Source organism: Vulpes lagopus, chromosome 5 (assembly GCF_018345385.1).
Source record: "Vulpes lagopus strain Blue_001 chromosome 5, ASM1834538v1, whole genome shotgun sequence".
Classification (NCBI taxonomy): domain Eukaryota; kingdom Metazoa; phylum Chordata; class Mammalia; order Carnivora; family Canidae; genus Vulpes; species Vulpes lagopus.
In genome coordinates this window covers 21,842,061-21,869,430 of record NC_054828.1, presented here as the reverse complement: position 1 = coordinate 21,869,430, position 27,370 = coordinate 21,842,061, and the positions used below count along the sequence as shown (strand labels likewise).

The 27,370-nt window shown below is 43.0% G+C and overlaps 1 protein-coding gene and 1 long non-coding RNA gene across 8 annotated transcripts in view; one reads left to right on the top strand and one right to left on the bottom strand.

Annotated features, from left to right (window-relative positions):
• Positions 1-7,887, bottom strand: part of FHL2 (four and a half LIM domains 2) — a 68,132-nt gene extending 60,245 nt beyond the window's left edge. Inside the window, exon 1 of one of the 3 annotated variants that reach the window (XM_041754537.1) lies at positions 7,748-7,887. The gene's annotated coding sequence lies outside the window, so the exon portion shown is untranslated. The remainder of the gene's footprint in view (positions 1-7,747) is intronic. The other 2 variants (XM_041754533.1, XM_041754534.1) reach the window with 2 other exon arrangements.
• On the top strand, positions 7,330-20,484 carry LOC121490663. Of its 5 annotated transcripts, XR_005987742.1 has the most exons (5): positions 7,972-8,091; positions 9,581-9,717; positions 14,026-16,064; positions 18,244-18,867; positions 20,435-20,484. It is a non-coding gene; the product is annotated as an uncharacterized LOC121490663 (long non-coding RNA). The 5 variants fall into 5 exon arrangements; XR_005987740.1 differs by lacking the exon at positions 20,435-20,484 and having other exon boundaries at positions 18,244-20,416; XR_005987743.1 differs by lacking the exons at positions 7,972-8,091; positions 9,581-9,717; positions 20,435-20,484 and adding an exon at positions 7,330-7,465 and having other exon boundaries at positions 18,244-20,416.
• Positions 20,485-27,370: the final 6,886 nt, after the last annotated feature.

Below are 27,370 nucleotides of genomic sequence, written 5' to 3'. Positions count from 1 at the left end.
CTTTTCTGGAGTTCAATTTGTTTCCTCCTCTGTAAACTGGGGTAATATTAGTGCCTACACCACGTTGGCTGTTGTGAAGACAGGACAACATTAGGCAAGTCAAACGCACAGTCTGCTTCCCGGCACATGATGAGTGCTCAATTAATGATCACTCTTACTATTCTTATTGCCTTGTTCAATCCTTACAAGTACTTTAAGAAGTTACTGCTATTAGCCCCATTTTACAGGTGGGGTCCTGGGAAGTTGCAATCTTGCCTCAGTTCCTTGTAAGTGGCAGCGTGACGATCCAAGCACAGGCAGTCCAGATCCCCAGTGCCCGCTCTCCTCCCTTAACAAACTGCAGGTGTACTGGGAGTTTTTGCAAGGACACAAGCTGTGGACACAGAGCACTGGACTGAGACCCCAACATGAGCACTTTGCAATGGCTGATGACATATGAATTACAGTGAAAGAGTTTCTGAGAATTCAAATGAAGTAAAAATGGGTTATTGAACTTCTATCCTCCAACACATACTTACGTGGTGCCTACTACCCACCACTTACAGTTGCAGGTGATGGAGACACCTCAGTGAACAAAACAGAGGGCCTCTGCTTTAATTGGAGCTCACATGTTATTAGGGGAGAGACAGACACCACTATACATGGCACTTTATGGGTGTGTATATGTGTGAGATGATAAGTCTTAAAAAATATCAGAGTAAGGAGTAAATCAGGGCAAGGAGCTAGAGAGTGGCAGACATTGTAATTTTAGATGGGATGTTCAAGGGTGGTGCTAGAATTGGTGGGAAGGAGGTATGTGATTTTCTTAGAGGGAGAGCCTGATCACTTGGTGGCACCAGTAAGTGCAAAGGCCCTGGGGCAGGGCAGCTGCTTGGCACAGTTGGGAAAAGGCAGTGTAACTGGAGCATCCTCATTGGAGGGGAGAGAGGGAGGAGATGAGGTCAGATTTCAGGGCCTGGATCATGTCAGGCTCTGTAGGTTATGTAGCGTTAGGATTTTATTTTGATTTGGGAAGCCATTGGAGGGTTTTGAGCAGGCAAGACACATGGTCTAATTTAAGTTACAAAAAAAGATAATACAAGTTTTAAAAAGAGACTTGTGGTTCAATGAGCTCATGTTGGCCTCGGGAGCTGCCTTAGCTGCCCCTGCCTGAGGCTGGCAGAGGTTTGCAGACGCTTCCCAGGAAACAGTGAAGTGCCCTGTACGAAAGTAGAAGCAGCCCAGGGCAGGGTGCCAGGGTCCTGCCAGAGCTAATTCAGAGCGGACTGGAGGATTGGCTACTGTGGCTTCTTAATAATGGTGTCTGAAGGGTTTATCAGTACTTCTAGCCAAATTTCATTATTTAAATGATGTTGAACATGCCACTGAATTTCCAAACCTTCTGGCCTATTGAGAATTCTATTTTACATAGAAGATCCTCAGTCTGCCCTTCTCGCTGCCCCGAGTTTTTCCATCTGAGAGTATTTTAGACGTGGCGTTGTGGTTGTGAACATTTCTCCCCTCTCTTGGAAGATTGCCAGGCTGGTGAGTTTGAGTGACGATGCATTTGCAACTGTTCATTGAATTTTTACACTTTCAGTTTGCAGGACTAGAGAGAAGGGCGCCTCAACAGGAGTTTGTCTTAGGCACTTTCAAAATCTCTTGGTTTCCTTGACATTGTGTGCACATTACTCCTTTTTCACAGACTCCCACTGGAGAGTCTTGTTGACCTGTCTTGATGTAGGAATTGGAAGCGAATAATATTTGTTTCATTACACAGTGTAATTAAAGTCAGGGCTCTGAAATAAGGAGACTGTTCTCTCTTGCCTGTTTTTTTGTTCACTAAACTATATTTAAGGAAAACAGAATTGCTGTTGTTTCCTAATAAATTAATCAAGAGATTCTGAACAAAGCTAGAGAGATTTTGAAGAAGAAACCTCATGTCTAGGATTTATTCAGCATCTCCAACTCTCTTTCTCTTCCCTTAACACCCACCTCCCAAACTTACATGCACGCGCGTGAACACACACACACACACACACACACACACACACACACACCACGCTGACTGTGGGGAATAAGAACTTCCGAGTCAAAAATGTATTCCTTAAGGATATATTACCATCAAATATTAGTGTTTATTGCCAATGAAACTCCCATTTAAAAAGTAATTATTACAATAATTAATGCCCCTGTGCCACATATCAAGGATAGAAAAGGACTATTAAACCTGTTTCCAAGCCAGTATCACAGAAGGGAAAAGTACTATCAACAAGGAAAACTTCTGGCTCTTTCCTAAGCATCTTAACACTTCTTATGCCTGAATTAAACACACCAGTTCAGTCCAGGAAATATTTATTAGGCAGCTGCCGTGTGCAAGGCACCATGCTTATGTTCAGGGTATGATCAAGAAGGTTACCACTTTGCCCATGCTCTTGAGAAGGTGCTGGACGTAAGGGAAGAATTTTTAAAAAGAAAAATAAAGGGTAAGTGGGAAGCAATCACTTTTATTTTTCAAAAGGATTTTATTTATTTATTTGAGAGAAAGAGAGAGCAAGAGAGAGAGCACAGCAGCAGAGAAAGCGGCAGAGTCCCCGCTGAGCAGGGAGCTTGTTGTGGGACTTGATCCCAGGACCCTGGGATCATGACCTGAGCTGAAGGCAGACACCTAATAACTGAGCCACTCAGGCACCCCCTTTACTCTCATTTTTAAGATGAGTTTCTTTCTCAATGGTGGAGACTTTTCCAGCAATCTCTGATCAGATTCCTGGCAGCCCTGGCCCCGTCCTGCCTGGGTTCAGCTTCCCCACCTGCTGGTTCTGAGCACTTCGCTTCTCAGCACCTGGCTGCCCTTATCTATAAGCCAGGAAACCAGGAGCACTCCTTAAAGAGCTGCTACATGGATCACAAGAGCGTGTGCATGTGTATGCACGTGTGCACACACGAGTAGTATTCACTACAGTGCTGGCCCAGGCAAGTGCTCAGACATCAGCTACCGTGACCTCTCTGGCCCAGAGTTTCATTCTAAGAAGAAATTCCATTTAATTCCAAATGGAATTAAAATTCCATTCTAAATTTGGAATTGAAATTAGTCCCAATTCAGATTCTTTACAGAGGTTTGTTTTTCCTTTTTATTTTGGGGAGCCAGGACACCTCTTCACTTCCTCTTACAAAATGTGGGCTTATAGGAATGTTCAAAGAGAACAAAGAGCAGCATTGTCCCTAGATTATTACTGCTACCCCTCCCTGCCCGACGCATACACATTTAGCTCATTTCCTACCCGTAGGACACACCTTCAGTCTGCGGTTGAATCCCATTTGCTCCCATCTCTGTATCGTTCACATTCTTCCCTACCTGTCTGTGCTTTCATAATTCCTTACTTCCTTTCAGCTCCATACCTTTGTCGGTGTAAACTTTACCCATCCGTGTCTTTCCTACAGGAATATCGCCCACCATTCCTACAGGATGCATGCGTGCCATTCAAACACACTATTCATTGCATATGGCATGGAGATTGCTTTTTTTTATTATTCTAATGCCAACCAGAAGATCCTTGAAGCCAGACCAGTTTGAACTTGGTTGAACCTTCTGCAGGGGATAACACTGTTCTAAGTGAGTTTCCTTACCTGAAAATAGGAATAATGATAATAAATAATAATAATGCCTGTAGGGTGGCTGGGGATGTTATATCAGCTAATACTAGTTCCCAGACAGAGTGCTCAGTCAATAAATTATAGCAATTGTTTTTTGAAAAGCTGACCCTAGTGGTTGGTTATTTATAGTTTTTGTAATCAGCAGCAATAATTAAAGTGCTTTATTTTTGCATGGATTTTGCAATTAAAAAAAAAATCCCATGATTAGTATCCGTGTAGGAATTTAGCAAGCTATTTAAAACGTAGAGAAAATATAAAATTACAAATAATCTTACAAGAAACAATAACTTTGTATATTTTAGTGTATTTTTTCAGGATGTATATTACACAGTTAAGAGCATATATTATAAATATAGGTTTGTGTTTAAAAATTAAAAATTCTTTGCAAATTTTATTTTCAATTATTGTATATATTTAATACAATGGCTGTATCACAATTTTTTTAACCATACTGTATTCAAGCAGTTGCACTAATCATTTTAATGGATACATATATGTTGTCATATAGCCCTGTCTGCTTTCACACTATCCACTTTGTCTTACTACAAGGGATATGAATTAGAAGTAGAATAATCAACATCATGGATTTTTCTTTTTTTGTGTTCATGCTAAACCATAGACTGACATCTTGAAATTAGTCTGAGACCAGGCAGAAAGTGCTCTGGTGCCTCTTGCTTCACATTAAAATAATCAGTTCCTCCTGCCTCTTCATACACCCCTACCCCCCTTCCTGCTGATTAGACGGGTCCCAGGCAGGGAAAGAAGGCTCACTTCCTAAAGACCAAAATGAAATTCTCACTTTCCCCTTAAAATCTAATTATACATGCCTTCTTAGTGAAACCCATGGAGTGTATTTTATGAGTCTTTGGCTTGGTATGGTTTGCTTTCAGTGTAACTTTTCAGTATTTCATTTTTACTGTAAAAGTATTATGTTAAAATGAATTTTTATTCCTCTTCTCTCTATCCAAAATTTATCTTTTAAATTCAACAAAGCCCCAAACTATAAAAATGTACTCAAAGTTAAAATTGGTCTTTGCAAGCTTACACTTAAGATAATTAATGATATTTATGAAATACATCTGTCAAATATCAAATTGCTCAGAACTTATGTTAGTTCCTTTCTATTTTTCATCCTTATTTGGTACATTGGAGACTAAATGATAAAAGGCTGATGAATCAGTGATAATGAGGAAGAAATCAGCCAAATAAGCTTTTAGGGGTCATGTAGATCAAGGCACAAGATGGTTGTGTATTTTTACTATTCAGTGGGTTGCATTAGTAGTGTAGAAATTAGCATATTGCTCATTAGCTCCTGCAGGGAGCCTGCTTCTCCCTCTGCCTGTGTCTCTGCCTCTCTGTGTCTCTCATGAATAAATAAATAAAATCTTTTTTTTTTAAACTTTTTTTTAAATTTTTATTTATTTATGATAGTCACAGAGAGAAAGAGAGAGGCAGAGACACAGGCAGAGGGAGAACCAGGCTCCATGCACCGGGAGCCCGACGTGGGATTCGATCCCGGGTCTCCAGGATCACGCCCTGGGCCAAAGGCAGGCGCCAAACCGCTGCGCCACCCAGGGATCCCTAAATAAATAAAATCTTAAAAAACCCAACTAGCTATATCCTGATAAAATTGCTTATCTAAAGCTCAATTTACGTTTTTTTTTAAAGCTTCCATCATTCTAATTCCCAATCATTATAAGTATTTGAATATTCTGGCTAAATGAAAGAAATCACAATGTCATATAACGATAACTAATTTCAAAGAATTAAAGTTTGAATGCTTGGTAGAAAGACATTGATCATAAATTTAACAAAAATCAGATTACCAAATGACCTGATGATATATTTTTTTCTTAATTAGAAGTTATAGTTCTCCATATAATTTGTTGTTTTCAGATGCATCTTAAAATACATCACTGTGGAGTGGTATATAGTGAGAATTCCCCCCCCCCCTTTTTTTTTTTAAGATTTTATTTATTCATGAGAGACAGAGAGAGAGACGCAGGGATACAGGCAGAGGGAGAAGCAGGCTCCATGCAAGGAGCCCAATGTGGGACTTGATCCCAGATCCTGGGATCACACCCTGAGCCAAAGGCAGATGCTCAATCACTGAGCCACCCAGGCATTCTTTCCTTCCCTCTCTTGTAAAGCTAGTGTTAAATTAGTGGCTCATCTCAAAATCAAAGACCTCTTAGAATCAAGAAATAGGATAAACAATAAATGTAGTAAGACCACACACAATTTTTCATTTTCCTCTCTCTGCTGGTCTGTATTTTCTGGCATATATTTGTACAGTAAGATACAATGAAAGAAAATATAAACACTATGAATATAATTTCACCTCTTTCTTTGGTGGTGTTAAAAACAGGACAACAGGCCCCAAATGGAGTCACTTATATTAAGCTCCACATCACCAAACACACTTAGCCTAAGTACAATTTTGGCCTCTTCCAGTAATGGAATTTTAAAGCAGTCAGAACTCACCTGATGAGCATTAGTTAGGTCATCTGCCTGATAGAGCCCTGTCATCCTCTAAAGGAAAGTAACGTTGGAATAAACAGTCCACTTTTTTTGCCCCATGTACCTTCCTAGTTCCTGTTCCCTTCTGTCTGTAAAAGTCTTCAATTTTGTACACACTGCACAGCCCCTTTCTGTCTGCTGGGTGGGATACTGCCCAATTCATGAATCATTGAGTAAAACCAATAAGATCTTTATAATTTATTCGGTTGAAAAAAAAATTTTGACGGTGGGGAGAGGACAATTTAAACTCCGTTTCTTGGCCATCTATTTTACATCTGAAGTATTTTAGACACCAGTAGACTATGTAGGTCCCTGTGTTAAGAGCTATCAGATTACAGAGAGAAATATGACGTGGCCTAGCCTCAGGATCTGGAACCAATGGAGAACTCCAGAAGCACTAAGTGGGATGAAGAAATCTAATAGTGCAAAATGCATTCAAAAATAGGCAAGATTGAGTGAGCAGTCAGGGCATATTTTAGGGGAAACTATGCAACTCTTCATGAAGGTTATACATTGAAGCATTTTCTTAATATCAGAAAAGGCCTCGAAAATGTAATCGTGTGAGTTGAGTAGTTGGCTACTTCTTTAAAGACAAAAACTCTCCTAAGATTGGATGGATCTCAAAATGTAATAGGTTTGATTACAGCACATCATGTTATAAACCTAGCAATAAAACAAAATTCAAATAGCATTCCTCAAGAAACAAATAAATAAAATAAAACCAGAACAAACCTATATAGAGCAAGTTCATGATAAAATAACATCAGCTAATAACACAAGTGTAATACTATCTTTTGACCTCAGAATTATTAAAAAAAAAAAAAGGCCTGGTAATATCTCTTTTTATTAGATTAGACCTGATAAGGTGCCTTGCATGGAGTATGACTAGAGGATGTTAACATGTATGACACCTATTATCAGAATATGCCATCTTATCAGTGTTAACATTATTACACAATTGGCCCAAGCATTACTCAGTACTGTGCATTTGCTCATATCCTGCTCTAGAAATTAGTAAATTAGTAAAATGTTAATGCATTTCCTTTAAGCACACAACAGCTATCTGTACTTTGGAACCGTCAGTAACAAGTCATCTTGTATAAACATACTTTCCCAGCCTAATCAGACTCCTCAGTAATTTGCCTCCTCACCCCAGGCCATCCGGAAATTCTGTGAAGGAGAAAAAGCTCCAGGGCACTGTGGTTTCCCCCCCTCCCAATGTTTATTTTATACTTTTTTTTTCTTTTTTCTTTTACAAAAAGCTTCCTGGTGTTCAAAACTCCGTGTAGTTCCTGTTTCCCCGTCTGAGAGGGTAAGATGAACGGAGGGTTCCCTCCGTGTTCTTTCTACTCCCGGAGGCACCTGTCGTGGGTTTGGAGCAGCGGCCGGGTTCTGTTCCTTCCCCACAGCCCCGCAGCCCTGGGCAGGAGCTGGCTGCACGTGGGGGCCCGCTGCCAGGCCACTGGGGCTGGGTTTGGGGTCTGCAGGTGCACAGTGCCAGAGAGCTCCCTCCCGGGGCAGGAGGCCACACAGCTGGCAGCGAAGCCTGGGAGGACACAGGGAAGGAAGGGGCCCCGGGGAGGAGGAAGCTTACCTGTCCTGTCGTCTGCCCTCGGCGAGCCCAGGGGCCAGCGGGGAGGCAGGGCCCACGCTCGTGGGCTGCTCTTGCAACTGTGTGTGCAGCTGCTGGCCAGCTGCCGCCTTGTGTCAGCAGGGCTATAAATAAGGTGCTGTCCAGAGCTGAGAGATAAGAACCCAGCCCCTTGCTCCCGCGAGCCTTTTAAGGTATCCAAATTAAAGGAGCCTCGGCCCCCAGATGGGAAGGGGTGCCAGCTCCCCATTTGGCCTGCCCACCTCAAGGACACCCTGGGCCTTGCACACAGTCCAGCAACCCAAGGAGTGAGGGGGAAAGCCAAGCGCTGGGAGGAATCTCGCTTGGTCAGATAAGTGGTGGAGTCCCTGGGGGGCTGCAGGGGCTGGGATGCTGGGAGACACACCCCCCCCCCCCAGATCAGGGCCGGCGCTGTGGTACAGAAGGGGGAGGAAAGTCATCCAGGCCACAAGGCGCCCTGGGGTGTGCTGTGGGTTGTCAGCGCTGCCTCTTGCAAGGAGCACAGGGACCCTCTTCCCTGGCTTCAGGGGTATTGGTTTGGGTGAAAAAGATTCTAGGGGAGATTCTAAGGGATCGGCTTCATGCTGGGCACGTGGGAGGCCGGGAATGCAGTCTTTTTACAAAGGCCCTCTCTCCCCATTCCCACCCCCCACTCATGCATGATTGGGGGGATTCTTGGGCCACAAATCATTTTCTTTATAGAGCTAATGCAGAAATCTTATGGAGCTTTTTTATTTTTATTTTTTAAGATTTTATTTATTTATTCATGAGAGACACAGAAAGAGAGGCAGAGACACAAGCAGAGGGAGAAGTAGGCTCCCTGCAGGGAGCCCAATGTGGGACTCAGTCTGGGATCCCAGGATCATGCCCTGAGCCAAAGGCACCCAACCACTGAGCCACCCAGGGCTTTTAAAAAAACCATATACTAGAAGAGGTCAGAGAGGACTAATTTGGGGTAGCAATGATTCCTGATTCACCCCTAAATTTCTTATTTCTGAGAGGCATTTCAGCCATGGCTGGGGGTCAGATGAAGGACAACTGAGGTCAGCTGTTTGGCAGCTGCTGTCTGCCATATGACAGACATTCCACATCTGGGAATTTATCCTAAGGAAAGAATCATGGATGTCAGCAGAGATACAGCTCCAGGGACATTTCTTGCAGGTTTTTTAATAATTGAGGAAAGTTGGAAACAACCAAAATGACTAACAACCGAGACTGGTAAAATGAGGAATAGTATAGCCATGAAGGAAACACTGCAACCTTTGGAAATGTCATAGAAGAATATTTAATAACATAGAAACAATATGATGACATGTTGGTAGTGAAAATGCAGGTCACTTTAAGGGGAACTTGGCGTATGTGCCAGAAGTTACTATTGCACATATGCTGAAAGGATAGGCATCCAATGAGGAAATGTGCTTATGGCAGGGTGATGAGATTATGGCTGATGTTTTTTCCTTGGCTTATATGACATCTCTAAATTGTACACAATGATATTTCATTGCTTTTATAATAAAAACATTAATTTCACTTAAAACTTAAGTTTCTGGGGGTGCCTGGGTGACTCAGTGATTGAGCATCTGTCTTTGGCTCAGGTCATGATCCCAGGCTCCTGGGATAGAGCCCACATCGGGCTCCTGCAGGGACCCTACTTCTCCCTCTGCCTGTGTCTCTACTTCTCTCTCTGTGTGTCTCTCATGAATAAATAAATTTTTAAAACCTTTAAAAAAATAAAAAATAAATAAAACTTAAGTTTCTGAAAATCAGAAGAGAGTTTTCTGTGTTTCTGCATTAATGGTCCCAAATTTGTTTTAGGATCACAGAATTCCTTGGGGTCTCTTCACTTTAGAAAGACCTATGTTGGAGTCAGCAGCCTTTTTTTTTTCATGCCAATACCAGCAATGTGATGTAAAATGCTAATAGAGTCCCTGAGTGCCCCTGTCAAGGCAAAGGTAAGTCAGGAAGAGAGGAAAAAAATGCACAGAGATAAAGAGGGGTCCAAAACTAAGAAAATTTATGTACTAGAGGCAACAGAAAATGCCTATACACTCAGATCGCCTTTATCTAACCTAACATATCCTAATTTATACTCTGGCCAGGACATAACAAAGGCTCTATGTGTATTTAAAGAATACGTATGTCCTGAAGATGCCTTCCTTTTTGATTATATTTGACTTGGGCAATGACCTCCACTCCTGACCGTGTGATAGGGAAGCACCCACCACTGAGATGTGTAATTGGAAGAGGGGCTCCCCTCCCATTGGACTCCCAGGGTTACAGGTACAGAAAGACCCTAATGCTCTAATGGCTTCTCTTCCACGTGTAAACACTAGAGGGGGGTCCCCTCCATGAACAGGACCTGGTGGATAGCCCGCAGTGGGGTAATCTCAAAGATTTTGTGTTGAGTTGCTGTTCCAGGAATAGGCTCTATATCACACACCACCCAGGGACAGAGCCTGGAGTCTGAGGCTGAGCAATGCTCTGGACTCTTCTTTGGATCTTTGGGTGCCAAAGCTTTTCTTGGATGGTCTCCCTAAAGCCTCATCTGTGTTAGCTCTAACCAGATCTCAGCTGGCATGTGTCCTGCAGACATCTGGTGAGAAGGGTAGCTCCACCTCGGGTCAGCCCCTGTATGGGGCACAGGTTCCCTACACAGGGGAAGAGGCCAGTGCAGGAAAGACTGGAGGGGCCTCCTCTTGGAGAAAGCCACGCCTGGGGCAAGGCACGGGAGTCAAGGCTGGTGTATGGGCTCAGCAGCCCAGGGGCTCTCCCTTGAACTCCAGTGAGAGCTGTTAGAAGCATCCCCTGTGCTGTTCTCCCTCCTCCGCGCTGACTCACTACCCCCGCTTCAGAGGGGCACGCTGCAGGCACACAGCCTTGGGGTGGGTGGGACATGACGCACCATGCCTGCTGACAGTCACCCCCGGAGCAGGCATGTGTGGGAGGGAACAGCATCTGCTTTGGGGGCTGTGACCCACAATCCGGGCTGTGGTCAGGACTAGATGTGACATGCCGTATGGGATGTGGATGTGGCACTGGCTTCTCTTCCACGATATCACAGAGAAAAGGCTGACAAGTTTTCTTGAACCTGTTTCCCAAGGGACATGTAGGTCTGGAACAGACATTTCGATTCAATTCAGCAAATAGGCATTGAGTTGACCCCAGAACCCAGAAACTGGTAGGCACAGGATAGCAAGAAGATGGAGATCCCCAGATAACCTGTGAGCTCTAGGAGCTTGTCCCTGGCCACCAGCCTTGTTGAGGGCACCCCACCAGTGCCGGCATCTCAGCTCCCAGGCCCATCACAAGGCTTTTGCCCACGGGGTCATGAAATCTCATTCATCCATCAGTATTATTCATTTAAAAAAAATTCGCTGAGGTTCTTTCATGTTGCAAACACCAGGACTAGATCCTGGAGCCTCAGCTCTGAACAAAATAGAAGAACCTCACGTCGAGGAGCTGACAATCTATCGTGTGTTGTACTCACAACATTGTGCGAGCCTAAGCCCCTGACCTTGAATCTGGAGCATCTCGCCCTCCTTGTCACTGTAGATGCCATTTACTATTGCCGCCTCACAGTCATCACTGTCACCAGTGCTTCTTGCTTTGCGTTGGACAAGCTTAATCTCTCTGTGAAGCTGATTCTGCTACTCTTGGCACCTACTACCCTCCATAGAATGGGAAGGCACAGGGAGTCTCTGCACCTGCCCCTAGCCTGAGGGAGCTAGTCTCTTTCACCCCACACAGATTTTTTCCCCTGTTGGACTAGTAGATTCTGTGACAGAGGAAGATGAGCTACTCAGGGAGCCAGAGAAGGACGAGTAGATCAGGAGTAGATCAGCTCTGAGTGCTGAGGCCAGAAATCTGGAGAGAACAGTTTCCAGAAGGAAGATAGAACAGAATCAACTCTTGTAGGCTGGGAAGAGCAAGGGGGAAGCGGAGCCTACTTTTCTGTACTGAGAAGTCCTCAGATGCAGACGCAGTGTGTGTCCGGGTGCACCAGACAGTGCTTTATGACATGTGCTGCCTCCGCAGTGCTTATCCACAGAAGCTGAGACGTCGAGCCTGATACTTGCTTCCGTGTCCTTGTTTTCAGATGAATACCTTTTGTGATCTAACTACTCCATTTGCTATCACAGAAATCTCTACATAAACATTCCCTCTGCACTTCCCCGAGTCATAAACAGGCAAGAAGGGCTGAAGAAATGTCCCATAGTGTAAATATGTCTGCAAACGGCTCTGGAAAGTTTCAACCTGTAAAATAGCATCACCATTTGTTGGTGTGATAGACTCCAGGCCTGTCTTCTTTTTTGAACTTGACTTACACTGAATGAGTTTCGGTGTTGAAAGAAACCAAGTTATCCAGTCAGGAAGCTAACTCTGTAATGACCAGGGTCTCAGGGTCCTGTTAGCTAGCACACGTGCAAGAAGAAAGCACGTGGGGGCCCTAGAACCAGCCTGAGTTTTCCTCAGCTAAGATCCCCTGGATCCAACACATCACTCTGCTTCAAGACACATGACAAAAATACACAAAAAATGCAGCATAACAGTATGCCAGCAGGTTGGCATTGCCCCTGCCCTTCAGTTGCTGTGCACTTTCTTTCTCTCCCTCAAATTCCTATCAGATCTGCTCTTGGAATCTTTATTCCATGGTTCACATTGTTAGTAACATCTTGGTGACTCTGCCTAAAGTAACTTGGCTCCATAGGAATCAACATTTTCGATCGAAGGGACAAAACTTTAACCAGTGACATGTCGAGCCTTCCTTCAAAGTAGATGGAAGGAGAATTTGGGTACCTCCCTAGCCCCTGCATCCACACATGAAGCCACTCCCAGATGTGTTCCATCTGTTGCTGCAGATAATGGGCTATAATCTGGTCAGCAAGCCTATAATTCTAGAACCATTTACAAGTACCATGTGGTGGAACCATTGGAAAAACCTTACCCTCCTTGTCCCACGCCCAGAGGGGTAATGCCAAGGGACGTCTTCTGTTGGGCCTCTGACCCTTTGCTCCATGCCCAGGTGGCTGATGTGGACAAGCATCAAAGGGTTTCTTTGTTCTATGGCTTTTGCTTGGGGTTAGCCAATAGAAGGAATCAGCAAGAGATCAGAAGACAGGACAGTGAGGCCAGGTCCTTGGTGCTTGGATCTTCTCTGTAGGTTAGTGGTCTCCCTCTGGGCAAGGCCATAGCACCAGTTAGGGCCCCCTCTCTGGGCTCTAGTAGCAGTTCCTTCTCCTTGACCTAAAGATGAAAGGCATAATGACTTCCTAAAGTTGCCAGCTCAGGGTTCTGTACGTCCCTCATTGGTTCTCTAAGTGCTGCTCATACTTTTGTTTTTCTTTTTGTTTTTTTTTTTATTTTTATTTATTTATGATAGTCACAGAGAGAGAGAGAGTCAGAGACATAGGCAGAGGGAGAAGCAGGCTCCATGCAGGGAGCCCGACGTGGGATTCGATCCCGGGTCTCCAGGATCGCGCCCTGAGCCAAAGGCAGGCGCTAAACCGCTGCGCCACCCAGGGATCCCTGCTCATACTTTTGTAAATAATTCTCTTGTTAAGACTCTCCTCCAATTACCTGGGTTGGGGTAGCATCTCTGTCCTGCCCAGGCTCTAGGAACAAAGGTCTTTGGAAGCCTTTAAAGTCAGAGAATTGGTTCCATATTCCACCCCTAGCCCTCACCCAACACCTAACGGAGCCGTGAATGAAAAGGAGGGGTGTCGGTTCTCTGAGGGGTAGGGAACCTCTGTGCTGCTGCCACCAGTTTGGCCGAGAGATTGCCTTGGATGATGGGATGGTCACATCCCCTCTAGATTCTGGTGTCATGAGGGTCAGAAGACAACCCTGTAATGCCAGGGGAGGAACTTTCTTCCATGCTGGTGACAGTGGGTACCCAGCATCCTAATGAAGCTGTTTTTAGGGGAGTTCAAGCAATATTTCCTGTAACCTGCCTTTCTAGACTGAGATACACACATGCTTTAATAATAACACACCTGTCATTTATTGAGCCCTTATGATGTGTGAGACCCTATCTGGGGTGGGAGGATGGCAGCTGGCATGTAATAGAAACAAGGAAGGTAACACATGGCCTTGAAACCCACATCTACTGATTGCAAATGCCATGCTGTCTGTCCCTTTCTCCCGGTGGACATGTGGAACAGACATAATTTTTGTGGTAAACTACTCTTTGGGAAAGCTTGGGGTTAATGTTCAATGTTATTATTATAGTTATTCTGCTCTGTTTATTCTTCTTCCTACAGAGGCAGAGGTGGGGACCTCGAAGCTATGGGAGTCTGAGAGTCTGGAGGCAGATCCAGCTTGTCCCCAAAGACAGGGGCTTCCAAGAGCTGGAGGCTGGCCAGGTCACAGGCACTACACAAGTTGCTGGAAATGTTCTGTTTTCTTGAGTGCCAGTGCTTTCCTCCAGGCACTGACATCCTAACGCCTGATGAGTGGGCGGAAGAGGCAGATGGGAGACACAACAGACCATCAGCCAACCTGCCCTTCCGAGGATGGACACCTCCCACCACTGAGCAAGGCTACGCTTCGGGGACGCTCACTCATAAAAATGGAAACTAAACAGCATGAAGGAAGTGAGGAAGAGAATCATTTCTCTTGTTTCCCACACCATCAGGTGAGAGGCCTTCCTCGTTCCTTTCCCAGGTGACTCAGATGCTATTAGTGTATTAATGCAGCCCGTCACCCTATCTGCGCCCAGCTCTCCCAGCCTAGATCCACTGACTTGGGCCTGATTTCCTTAGGATCCAAGGTAATGTCACCTTATTTCCAAAGACCCAAGTGTCCAACCAATTGTAAAGCAAGATTGTTTTATGAGTTACTCATAGCGTGATGACCCTCATGATGCTTTGACTCATATTGACTCATATTGGACTTCCAAAGGTTATTTTGAAATGTACCCAATGCTCTGACTTATGGGTAAAGTTCCGCAGGGAAAACCACATGGTAAATATGTATTTTTTATCTTAATTTTTAATGTAGTAAAATATACGTAACATGAAATTTATTTACCATTTTAACCATTTTAAAGGTGGACAATTCTCACAATGTTGTGCAAGCATCACCACCATTTACCTCTGGAACTTTTGGCCTTTCCAAACTGAAACTCTGTGCCTGCAGGGTAGTGACCCCACTCCCACCCCGTGCTCCCCTCTGCCAACCCTGGCCACTACTGTTCTTTCCGTCTCTGAATTTGAAGACACTTGGGACCTTATGCAAACAGAATACTATAGGATTTGTTCTCTTGTGACAGCCTAGAAGGAAGAAAGGTTTTTTTTCTCCTTTATATCTTCACAACACTTCACTTTGACACGAAATGTGTGGGGTTTTCTTCACACCAGTTCTCCAATTCTCTGGGACACTAACAATTGTGACAACTGCCCCGCAATCCAATTCAGTTCTGACACTGTACACCTGGAGTTAATGCCAGATCCCATAGGTTAAGGGCTCATTCCCACCAGACTGTCCTTGTGTAAGATGCCAATCACTAGGCTGGGCCTTCCTTCTGACTTCCAACCAACAGGCTATAAATCAGATTCCTATGCACTTCTCCTTGGGCCCTACAATTTGCTAGAATAGCTCACAGAACTCAAGAAAACACTTTATGTTCACACTTTTCTTATAAAGGATTCAACTCAGGAACAGCCAGATGGGAGAGATGCATAGGGCAGAGTATATGGCAAGGGGCACAGATCTTCATGTGCTCCTGCTCCAGGGGCATCACCCTCCAAGTACCTCCATGTGTACCTCAACCCAGAAGCTCTCCAAACTCCAACCTTTTGGGGCTTTTCTGGAGGCTTTGTTATGTAAACACAACTGATTAAATCACTGACCATAGGGACTTAGGTCCAGCCTCCTTCTCTCCTCCTTAGAGGTTGGGGATTGGGGCTAAACCCATGGTGGGTTCCCCTGGCAACCAGTTCCCCTCCACCAGCCTTAGGGACTTTCCAAAAGCCACCTCTTCAACTTGAATTCAGGTGTGGTTGAAAGGGGCGGTTATGAATAACAGAAGATGCTTCAGAGAGGTATTTCATGAACTGAGGTTGAAAACCAATTATAACAAAAGATGCTCCTTTTGCCTTTAGAAATTCCAAGAGTTTTAGGAAACAAAGAGCTGGGGACAAACACACTGGCTTATTTTGTGTAGCATAATGTCTTCAAGGTTCATCTTTGTCCTTCTCCTTCTTAAGGCTGAATAATATTTCATTGTATGCGCAGAGGACTTTTTGTTTACCCACTCATTGGTGGATGGATACTTGGGTGGACACTTGGCTGTCACAAGGTAAATATTTGCTTTCTTCATTAAGTCATCTCATACTATTTATTTATTTATTTATTTATTATTATTTATTTATTTATGAAGGAGAGGGGGAGGGAGAATCTCAAGCAGACTCCCTGCTGAGCATGGAACCCGCTGTGGAGCTTGATCTTAGGGTCCTGAGATTGTGACCTGAGCCGAGACCAAGAGGCAGGTGCTTAACTGAGCCACTCAGGCGCTCTGATCTCATAGGCTTTAGAATAAGTATGTCTCAATATAATTTAAGAATCGGAGGAGGGGATCCCTGGGTGGCGCAGCGGTTTAGCGCCTGCCTTTGGCTCAGGGCGCGATCCTGAAGACCCAGGATCGAATCCCACGTCAGCATCCCGGTGCGTGGAGCCTGCTTCTCCCTCTGCTTATGTCTCTGCCTCTCTCTCTGTGTGTGTGATTATCGTTAAAAAAAAAAAAAAAAAAAAAAAAAAAGCTAGCTTTAAAAAAAAAAAAGAATTGGAGGAGGTCAGGCCTTTGTAGCTCAGTTAGGACAAATGTCAGAAGAGCTAGTGTTTCCTGAATATTTCTCAACTTTAAAATCTCCAAGACCAGTCAGGGGACATAAACCAGTTTGTTGACAGATCTACCATGAGGGGAATTATCTCTGAGACCTGGCCTATGTAAGCACTCCTAAGGGGAGAGGAGACAAGTTTTTCAGTCCCACAGACACGGAGGGTTGAAACCTAGCTGGCCCAGTGGCAGCGCCTGGGAGGAGCACTGGCCCCACTCTCCGGGAGCTTGCAGGGGGCTCAGGGCCACAGCCTGGCAGAGTGGGGAGGCTGGATGCCCCAGGCCCGCTCCTCACCCTGCAACCACCGCCCCCCCCCCGCCCCGCCCTGCTCTGCAGCACCAGGGCCACGATGCTCTCGCTCTGCAGGGGCCTTTCCAGGCCTTTCCAGGGGCTTCCAGGGCTGGGCTGGGGGGTGGGGGGGAGCCGGCTGCGGGCAGGGAGGGCGGGCACATCTCCCCTTTGCCTATGGTAGGTCTCAGGCAGCAGCTGCAGCTCTTGCTGGGCGTCCCCGGGGCCCCTGGGGTCCCCAGCCCCTGAGTGCTGCCTCCCACTGAGGCCCACGGAGGCCTCCGCCTCCTCGTCCTTCAGTCGCCGCTGCTCCGGCGCCCTCTGCATTACATTCCCTCTGCTGAAATTACTTAATGTAGATTCTGTTTTCCTAGTTAGACCTTTTAAACTGTTTTTAGGAGGACACAGATTTTATGCTAACTGAAGTCTCATTATATACAAATGTCTGGATAAATTAACTAAAAATGTATCCCAGTCCTCTGAGCTGACCTAATTTATCTTTTCTTGTTTAAGTGAGCTCCCCGCCCTCCAAGAGCAGGAGAGAGAGGCTTCCAGAAGGCCAGTTCCTCCCTTAGCCCTAATCAGCGAATAGTATGTTGCAGGCAGGATTAGCTAAATGTATCTCAAATTAGGGAGGAATCGGGAGATGGGACCACAATGTGCTGAGCACAAGCTAATGACCAGATACAATCTGGATGGAGCAAGAGTATGTTTAATTGAAAAAAGCTACTCAGGTGGTTCTGGTGAATTTTTGCTTCCACATCTGACTTCTCCACCTGAGAACTACTCTCAAAGGCATTTAAAACAATCCCCGCGGGATCCCTGGGTGGCACAGTGGTTTAGCGCCTGCCTTTGGCCCAGGGCGCGATCCTGGAGACCCTAGATCGAATCCCACGTCGGGCTCCCAGCGTATGGAGCCTGCTTCTCCCTCTGCCTGTGTCTCAGCCTCTCTCTCTCTCTATCATAAAAAAAAAAAAAAAAAAATCCCCGCTTTAGAAACAACTCGAGAGCAGAATTCCTTGTGTTCCTTTATCTTGACCTGCCATAGGTACATTATTAAAGCCTTATTCCATCTAACAGAATGTACTTTGAGAGTTTTGTTCCTTTGGTCATTCATTCATTCATTCATTCATTGAATGGCATTCCGTTCGGATTGCCTTGTACATGCAAGAAGCTACGTTATGACCACCCTCAGTATTCATTTCACACAGTGGCTTCTCCTTAGTTTATAAAACCTCTGTTTTTTGCCACATTAAGGAGACATTTCCAGATGAAATCCATGTCTAGTGGTTCATTCCTGACCTCCTCTGATTGACTTTTGACCACCTCGTTTTATCTTTATTCACTCTTTAGTTTCGGTGGAGTAGAATTAAAAGTTCAGTCTGGTACTGTTTGGAAACTATTATCTCATGTAGCTGAAACTGTTAACGAAGAAACAGACAGCTTGAAGCTAGCAGCTTTAGTCTCAGGAGGGCTAACCTTTCAGACTGTCGTCACGGACATTAGCTTGTGCTCAGCACATTTGCACAGTTCAAGACATGTGGACCCAAGTGAGGAGGAAGTCTTGGCAGCACAACTCAACAGCTGTCGCTGTGATAACTGGTGTTTATTTTCTGTGACCATGTCGGAGTCACTCTTGGCACCTGTGACCCGAGGCTCTGGCACCGGCCCGGCCAAGTGCTGATGGCGAGCTTCTAGAACTATGGCAAGAGGAGTAGGTTTATTTTGATCTGCTTAGCACTATGAAGAGAATTTACGAACCGGAGCAGAGATTGGTTCAAGAAGCAAAGAATAGAATGGGTGGTGAGGTACCGAGTAAAGCACAATTTCTGAATTTGGAAGCTGGATGTCCAATTAATTGTCAGGTGCTGAAACTCATCCAGCGGATTCTTCATACTATCGAGATAAGGGAAAACATGAGAAATCGAGACTGTAAAACATTGAGTGGCCGAAAATACCATATCCAGAGGTTGAAAGGTAAGCACAAAATGAAGGAAATATTTACAATTGATATGATAAAGTATTAATGTCCTTAAAATAGATTTTGTATAGATTAGTATAATAAAGGTTAACAATCCAATAGAGAGGAGATCAACTTCATAAAGTTGGTAACTGACCATGCAACAACAAAGGAAGAGCTGATGGCATTATTAAAATGTGCCTGACCTCACTCATCATAAAAGAAATGCAAATACAACTACAATTGAGACGTCACATTTTTCTATCAGAATGGGAAAAATCCAAAGTTGGCATTACTCTGGGTGCCTGACTGGCTCAGTCAGTAGAGCATGCAACTCTTAATGTCAGGGTTGTGAGTTCGAGCCCTATGTTGGGTATATTTTTCTTAAAAATAAAATCTTTAAAAAAAAATGTTGGCATTACTCAACATCTATGGCACCACAATGAAATGACAACCTCTCCACATTGTGTGTGGGAGTATAAATCAGGTCAGAGTTTTGGAAAGCAGTTTAACAATGTTAACATTTAACACAAGCGTGCCATTTGATGTAGATACTCCTTTTCTAGAACTGTGTTCTAAGGAGATGTTTGATAATTTTGAAAAGATTTAGATGCAAGGATTTTCATCATAGACTTACCCACAGTATAAAAAATGGAGCAACCTAAAGGCTCATCTAGAGTTTTACCAAAATGAGTTACTATACATTAACAATATAACACCTTGAACACAATTCAGTTCTTAAGGTGAAATAGAGCTATATATATTGACTGACCAAAATATCTACAACATATGTTAAGTAAAAGAAAGCATATTATAAAATAGCATGAAAAGCATGATTCTGATAGGAGATAGCACGTTATGTGCTGTGTGTTTACACATGTCCAGTGGAGACAGCTGTCCAGAGATGGGTCCAGTACAATGTGAACATTAAATCCAGTGGGTTTTCTGTAACGGATGGAAAATTGGGTAGTTTTTATCTTATGCTTTATACTTTCCTGCATTATGATTTTTCATAAAGAGCATATGATTTTTGATCAGAAAAAAAGGAAAATTATTTTAATAAAATAAATCCTCTTAGAGATTCAGTGGCTGAACTAGAACATAAACTGTACTTCCTGGATTCTCTATCCAATCTTTCCCTCACATTCTTGTGCTGCTGCTTTACCTTCCATCAATAATCCAAAATCTTAGGTTCTGCCTCTGAGTGGTTAGTATGGTGGGTGACAAGGGATGGTACACTAGAAACTTCTGGGGCTCCCATGCTGAAAAATAGGATGGTTGCCAGGGTCCCTCTCCATCAGTTTGTGGAAAACTTCCCATCCTCTTCTGAACACGGCCACGTCAACAATGACGACAATGACAAGGCATGTGCCATCCAAGTGTACACATCATTCATTTCCAGCTCAAAACTCTGTTTTCACAGAAGTAGCAAGCTAATACGGGAGGGTGTGGCCATCATCCTCAACATCAGCCAAAAACTGGTTACAATCATGTTGCCTAGCATCCAGTTTTCCCTTAATGATCCATGTTCAAGCTTCCAGATGCCCGTATTTTAAAAACTCAATCTTTTTTTTTTTTTTTAAGATTTTGTTTATTTATTCATGAGAGACATGCAGAGAGAGAGGCAGAGACACAGGAAGAGGGTGGAGAAGCAGGCTCCACACAGGAGCCCGATGTGGGACTCGATCCCAGAACTCCAGGATCACATCCTGAGCTGAAGGCAGACACTCAACTGCTGAGCCACCCAGGCATCCCAAAACTCAATCTTTTTTTAATGACTTTTATCTCTATTGATGAAAATTCTCAATTGTTGTATTCTGCTTCATGTGGCAACCTTGCCGTGTCTGATTCCAGTTCTAAGGAGCCTTTTTTGAATTGTAACAGCTTCAATTCCCAAAGACAGAATTCACCACCATTTGTGTGGGAATGATGCTCAAAGAATTGCACCGCTAATGGTAATGGCTGCTCAACTAAGATAGAAGTGTGTCCAGAGGCTCCTGCCATGCTAGGTGCTGGGTCCCCAGGTGACTGGATAATGTGGCAGTCAGGAGGTTCCTGGGGAGCACCTAGGCTTCTGAAGGCAGTAGGGGACACTTGGGGAGCTAGAAAAGTTGCTGCCACCAATGGATAAGGAATTTCAATATTTGAACACCCCGGTGGTATGCCTTGATTTTGTGTTTGGATGCTGTTTTCTCTCTTCCTGTCATAATTGTACTGTCACCAAGCTGCATTTCAATAATGACAACTTTTTTTTTTTAAATTATTTATCTGAGAGAGAGACGAGAGAGAGAGAGAGAGAAGGCAAGAGAATGAGTGAGAGGGGCAGAGGGAGACAGGGAGAAAGAATCCCAAGCAGACACTCCGCTAAAGAGTCTGATGTGGGGCTCAATCATAAGATCAGGACCTGAGCTAAAACAAAGAGTCAGATGATTAATCAACTGCTCCACCTAGGCACCCTGAAAACTATATTTCTAATTCCGATTTCTCACTGAATACTCCATGGAGGATCTAGTCAAGTAGAAACAGTATTTCAGAGAGTGTGGGTCAAATGGGTCCCAGCAACTTGGATCATTAATTGCAAACTTGAAACCACTCCTCTAATTATAGTCACTAATCTAAACACAATATATTTGTTTCAAGTTCTGACACACAAAAACCTATTAAAGACAATTGAATCTATGATCCATCACCCTGGAACTGTGCGTCATCTGATCTCCAACAACCTCAAAGATTATGGATTGAATAAAGAAGTTTCTATTAAGAAATGTCTGTCTTGATTTGTTCAGCGTATGATTCCATGTCAGTTTCATGTTTTGTTCATTTCTTTAAAAAAATTTTTTTTAAGATTTATTTATTCATGATAGACACAGAGAGGCAGAGACACAGGAGGAGGGATAAGCAGGCTCATGCCGGGAGCCCGACGTGGGACCCGATCCCGGGACTCCAGGATCGCACCCTGGACCAAAGGCAGACGTGAAACTGCTGAGCCACCCAGGGATCCCCTCTTTTTAAAATTTTGAACCTACACTTCATCTTCGCCCCCATATTGAGATATAATTGTATATATACATTGTGTAAGTTTAAGGTATACAACATGATGATTTGATATACTACAAAATGATGACCATGTTAAGATCAGTTACCCATCCATCACTTCAAATAATTGCCTTTTTTGTGTGTGGTAAGAATACCTATAATCCATTCTATTAGCAGTTTTCAAGTATAAAATATAGTATTGTTAACTATAGTTGCCATGTTGGATATTATATCCCCAGAACTTATTCATCTTATGACAGGAAGTTTGTACCCTTTGACCAGAATCCCCCCATTTCCCCCACTTCCAGCCCCAGTCAACCACCAATTTATCTACTCTTGTTTCTATGAGTTTAGCTTTTTTAGATTTCACTTATAAGCGAGATCATACAGTATTTGTCTTTTTTGGTCTGACCTATTCCGTTTAGCATAATGCCCTCAGGGTCATTTGTGCTGATTTTCTTTATCCATTCATTCATCGATGGGCGAATCAAAGTTAGATTGTTTCCATATGTTGGCTATTGTGAATAATGCTTCAATGAACATGGCGGTACAGATATCAATTTGAGATAGTGATTTCATTTCCTTGGGATACATATCCATAAATGAGATCACTGAATTGTTTAGAAACTTTGGTTTTAGTTTAGTTTAGTTTTTTTTTTTTTTTTTAACGATTTATTTATTTATTTATTTGAGAGAGAGAAAGAGAGCAAGCATGAGTCAGGGGAGGGGCAGAAGGAGAAAATCTTCAAGCAGACTCCCTGATGTGCATGGAGCCCAACATGGGCCTCAGTCCCGTGACATATGAGATCGTAACCTGAGCAGAAACCAAGAATCTGATGTTTAGCAAAATGAGCCACCTGGGCACCCCTCTACTTTTAGTTTTTTGAGGAACTTCCATACTGTTTTCCACAGTGGCTACACCAGTTTGCATTCCCCCCAGTGTGTAAGAGGGTTCTCCTTTCTTCACATTCTCACCAACATTCGTTATTTCTTTTCTTTTTGATAATGCTACTCTAGCAGATGTGATCTCTCACTGTAGTTTGGGTTTGCATTTCCCTAATGATTAAAGATGTTGAGCACGTAGTCATGTAGCTGTTGGTCATTTTTATGTTGTCTTTATATTTGTGTACATTTGTAGGTATGTCTTCTCTGGAAAAATGTCTATTCAGTTCCTTGTCCATTTTAAAATCAGATTATTTATTTTCTTGCTATTGAGTTGTATGAATTCCTTATATATTTAGGACATTAACTCCTTATCAGATATATGACTTACAAATATTTTCTCCCATTCCCCAGGTTGCCTTTTCATTTTGTTGATGGTTTCCTTTGTTGTATGTGAGCCTTTTATTTAAAAAAAAAATCCCATAACCAATGTCAAATAGTTTTTTTTTCCTGTGTTTTTTTCTAAGAGTTTTATAGTTTTAGGTCTTTAGGTTTTTTTTTTTTTTTTAAGATTTATTAATATGACAGAAAGAGAGAGAGAAAGCATGCACATGAGAGTGGGGGGATGGGCAGAGGCAGAGACTCTCAAGCAGACTCCCCACTGAGCATGAAGCCCAATACAGGGCTGGATCCCATGACCCATAAGATGATGACCTGAGCCCAAGCCAAGAGTCTGGTGCCTAAATGACTGAACCACCCAGGAACCCCTCAGGTCTTACTTCTAAGTCTTGAAACTATTATAAGTTAATTTTTGTGAGTGGTGTCAGATAGGGGTCCACTTTCATTCTCTGCATGAGCATATCCAGTTCTCCCAGCACCATTTATTGAAGAGACTACCCTTCCTCCATTGAGTGTTCTTAGATCCCTTATCAAATATGAGCTGACTGTATATGCATGGGTTTATTTCTGGGCCCTCAATTCTATTTCATTGGTCCATGGCTCTGTTTTTATGTTAGTACCGTACTATTTTGATTACTTTCACTTTGAATGTAATTTGAAGCCAGGAAGTGTGATGCTTCTAGCTTTTTTCACTTTATCCCTTTGGCTATTTGAGGTCTTTTGTGGTTTCATACTAATTTTACAGTTGTTTTTTCTACTTCTGTGAAAAATGCCATAAGGATTTTGATGGAGATTGCATTGAATTTATAGATAGCTTTGGGTAGTATGGACATTTTAACAACACCAATTCTTTCTATCCATGACCACAAGATACCTCTCCATTTTCGGTCTTTAATTTCTTTCATCAATGTCATAAAGTTTTCAATGTAGATCCTTCACTTCTTTGATTGAATCTATCCTGAATTATTTTATTGTTTTGACTAATGTAAATTGAATTGTTTTATTTCTTTTTCAGATAGTTTGTGTATAGAAACTCAACATTTTTCTTGCCCAATTGGTCTGCCTGGGACTTCCTAGGCAAGAAAAATAAAAGGCATCTGAATTGCAGAGGTAGAAATAAAATTGTCTCTGTTTGCAGATGCCATGATATTATGGAAAACCCTAAAGACTCCATCAAAAACCTGTTCAAAATAATAAAGAAGTCAAGCTGTAGAATACAAAATAAATATAAAAAAGAGTTGCATTTCTTTACTTCATTTTTATTCTCCTATCCTCAGACAACTATCCTGAGGGCCATTCACTCTCTTCTTATATTTCCATCCCTGCCATTTCCAACAAAGGTATGTATCTTCAGGGTGGCATCGTGGGCAAGATACATAGGAGGTAGGAAGCTGCCAAACACCAGGAAAAGGCTCTCAGGATTTTCAGGAAACAAATGTCAATAATGAATGATTTTCCTTGGAATCAGTGAACAAACACCACTCCTCTCCAACCTTTGCCTCGCTTGTCCTTTTTGATAACTGCGTCAGAGGACAGAGACCTGGCTGCTAGCCCATACCAGAAAGGGGAGATAAGAGGACAAGAATTAGATTCTTGGAGGACTGGAGAACAAAACCCTATCTGGGATTACTAAATTCAAACTACCAGGAGTTAGTCCTGGGCCCCAGGTCACACAGTGACATTCCTCTTTCTTAAGATTGGAATAATTGTGCTAAAATTTTGAAGTCAGCTTTTGGCCCTTTCGTGGGATGGAGTGAAAGGCAAGTTGGGTTCACGGACGTGTGGGAATGGATAGAAAAAGTTCCATGTGCTGCGTGTGTATGCACGTACCTTTGTGTGTGTATGTGCGTATGATGGATGTGTACGTGTGTCTAAGCACACACACCTCCAGAGTACAAAGGAATGTTCAGGAACCAAGTGTGAACTCTTTTCTAAGTGTGCTGTTGGCACAGATAAGAAGGGAGCATTTTGACCAGAATCACTTTCCATGAACCTGTCAGCCAAGGGATTCTGGCAGAAAAATACCTTTGCTGGAGGAGCCTCACCCTCCAGCGGGGCTGAACTGAGGATCCTGTAACCTGTCCTAGCTCAGAGATGAGCTGCAAAGGCAGGAGCTAGCCAGTCAGCTGGATTGTTAAAGGACTGTAAAGATTCGATTCAGGCCTTTGAGTACATGTACATGGCAACAACCACCTCCACTTGATTAGATGCACAAAGACTTCCAATTCAATCACCTTATTTAAGGGAGCCAAGGGCCATTAGGAAACAGGCTTGATGGAATGTCACAGGGATTTTCTTAAGGTATGTGTACACGTTTGATGATCCATCTGGCTTTTCTTAGCTATGCTTTTTATATTCTTCAGAGACACCATGAAAGGCGAAGAGAGGGTCGATGGTTTTTGACAAAGGTTTGCATTTCTATGCATGAAAATTGTTAATTTGAGTTTTTAGGTTCCTGGATCTTGAATAATATTAACATATTGACAGAATTTTAGAATCATTAGGCCTCTCAGCATGCAAGCTCTAAAGGAGCGGTCCCCATCAGGTAGCATATATTATGTATAATATATTGATCATTTAATATATGTAATATATTTATGTATATAGAGAGGATTATAATGTATATATTACATATACAATTATTTATATGCTGTATGTGTGTACCTATTATGTATATATAAGATGTAATTATGTATAAATGTATAATAAATAACCTAGCTAATTATAAACTTGTTTAGGAATTTCACATATGCACACTTTTGAACTAGGGGGAACAGAGCACATTTGGTCAAATTCAGAAGCCTCTTGAATCATGTTGGGTGCTTGGTGTGAAGCCACACTTAAACTTTGGAGATGATAAAATCTGTTTGCCCTTAGTAAAATACAATTTCCTGTTTGCGGGCCTGAGAGGAGGAAAGACTTTTAAAAGAGGCTTATTAAAATCTCTGAAAGTGGGGATCCCTGCGTGGCTCAGTGGTTTGACGCCTGCCTTTGGCCCAGGGCGCGATCTTGGAGACCTGGGATCGAGTCCCGCATCGGGCTCCTGGCATGGAGCCTACGTATCCCTCTGCCTGTGTTGTGTCTCTGCCTCTCTCTCTCTCTCTCTATGTCTATGATGAATAAATAAAATCTTAAAAAAAAAAAATCTCTGAAAGTGTTGTTGAACATTTAAAAAAAAACCACAGTTGCTTGTATTAAGTACAAATGTACTAGAAACATAGGGGTTATATTTCACCTAAAGTACACATGAATTAAAAAGTCTAGGAAGGGAGAGATGTGGTTCAACTAAAATAGTTGAAAAATAATTGACATTTGACAAAATCAAGATATTACCATATTTGTGTACTTCCCCTTGGACTGAACCTCTTATCTATGTAAAACAAGAGGCCTTAATCTCTAACTCACTTTATGGTGCTGGATCAGTGTGATTTATGAAAACATAGAAGGTTTTAAAGCAACACAAATTCACCAGTGAAACTCTCCAGACACACAGGATGTGACTTTGGCATTGACTGACTCTTCAGCATTTAATTGGTACTGCAGCGAAGACATTTTATCAGAGGCCCAGAGGGCTGATACTTAACCCAGGGTAGTGAGGAGTGGGTGGTGAGAAGAGGTTAGCAGTCACATTGGGCTGGACCCCCACCATCTGGAGGGGATCTGCAGGCTAAGGTCTAAGAGGGGGAGAGGAAGTGTGGAGGGGGGAGTGCAAAGGATGTGAGGGAGGAAGTGGGAATGCAGGGGAAGAGGATGGGGAGAGAACAGAGGGAGGGAGCTGAGGGGATAAGAAAAAGCAATGAAAGATGCACAGCCAGGTGGAAGTGAGACCAGAGCCATCTTTTCCTGATTTACAAGACAGCCACAACATGAAATGTATCAAGAAAATTCTATTAAACTCCCCAACTATTAACCTGGTGAGAAGATGAGGCTGCTTCTCAAAGAAAAAGTCAAAAAAGATAAAGGAAATAGTGACCCTTTCTAACTAAGGAATTGGTAAAGAACTAACCCAAGAGGTCTCCTTTTCTCCACATGCCCTTGTTTTTTGACATACAGATTTTGTATTGTGTCAAAAAACAGGCAGCAATTTAACAAGTGATAGCTATCTATTATGACACACATACTCTTAAAATGCACAATATTAAAAAAAATGCACAACATTTTACCCTGTGTTTCCACCATCATCTAGTTTTTATCCTAAAAAAT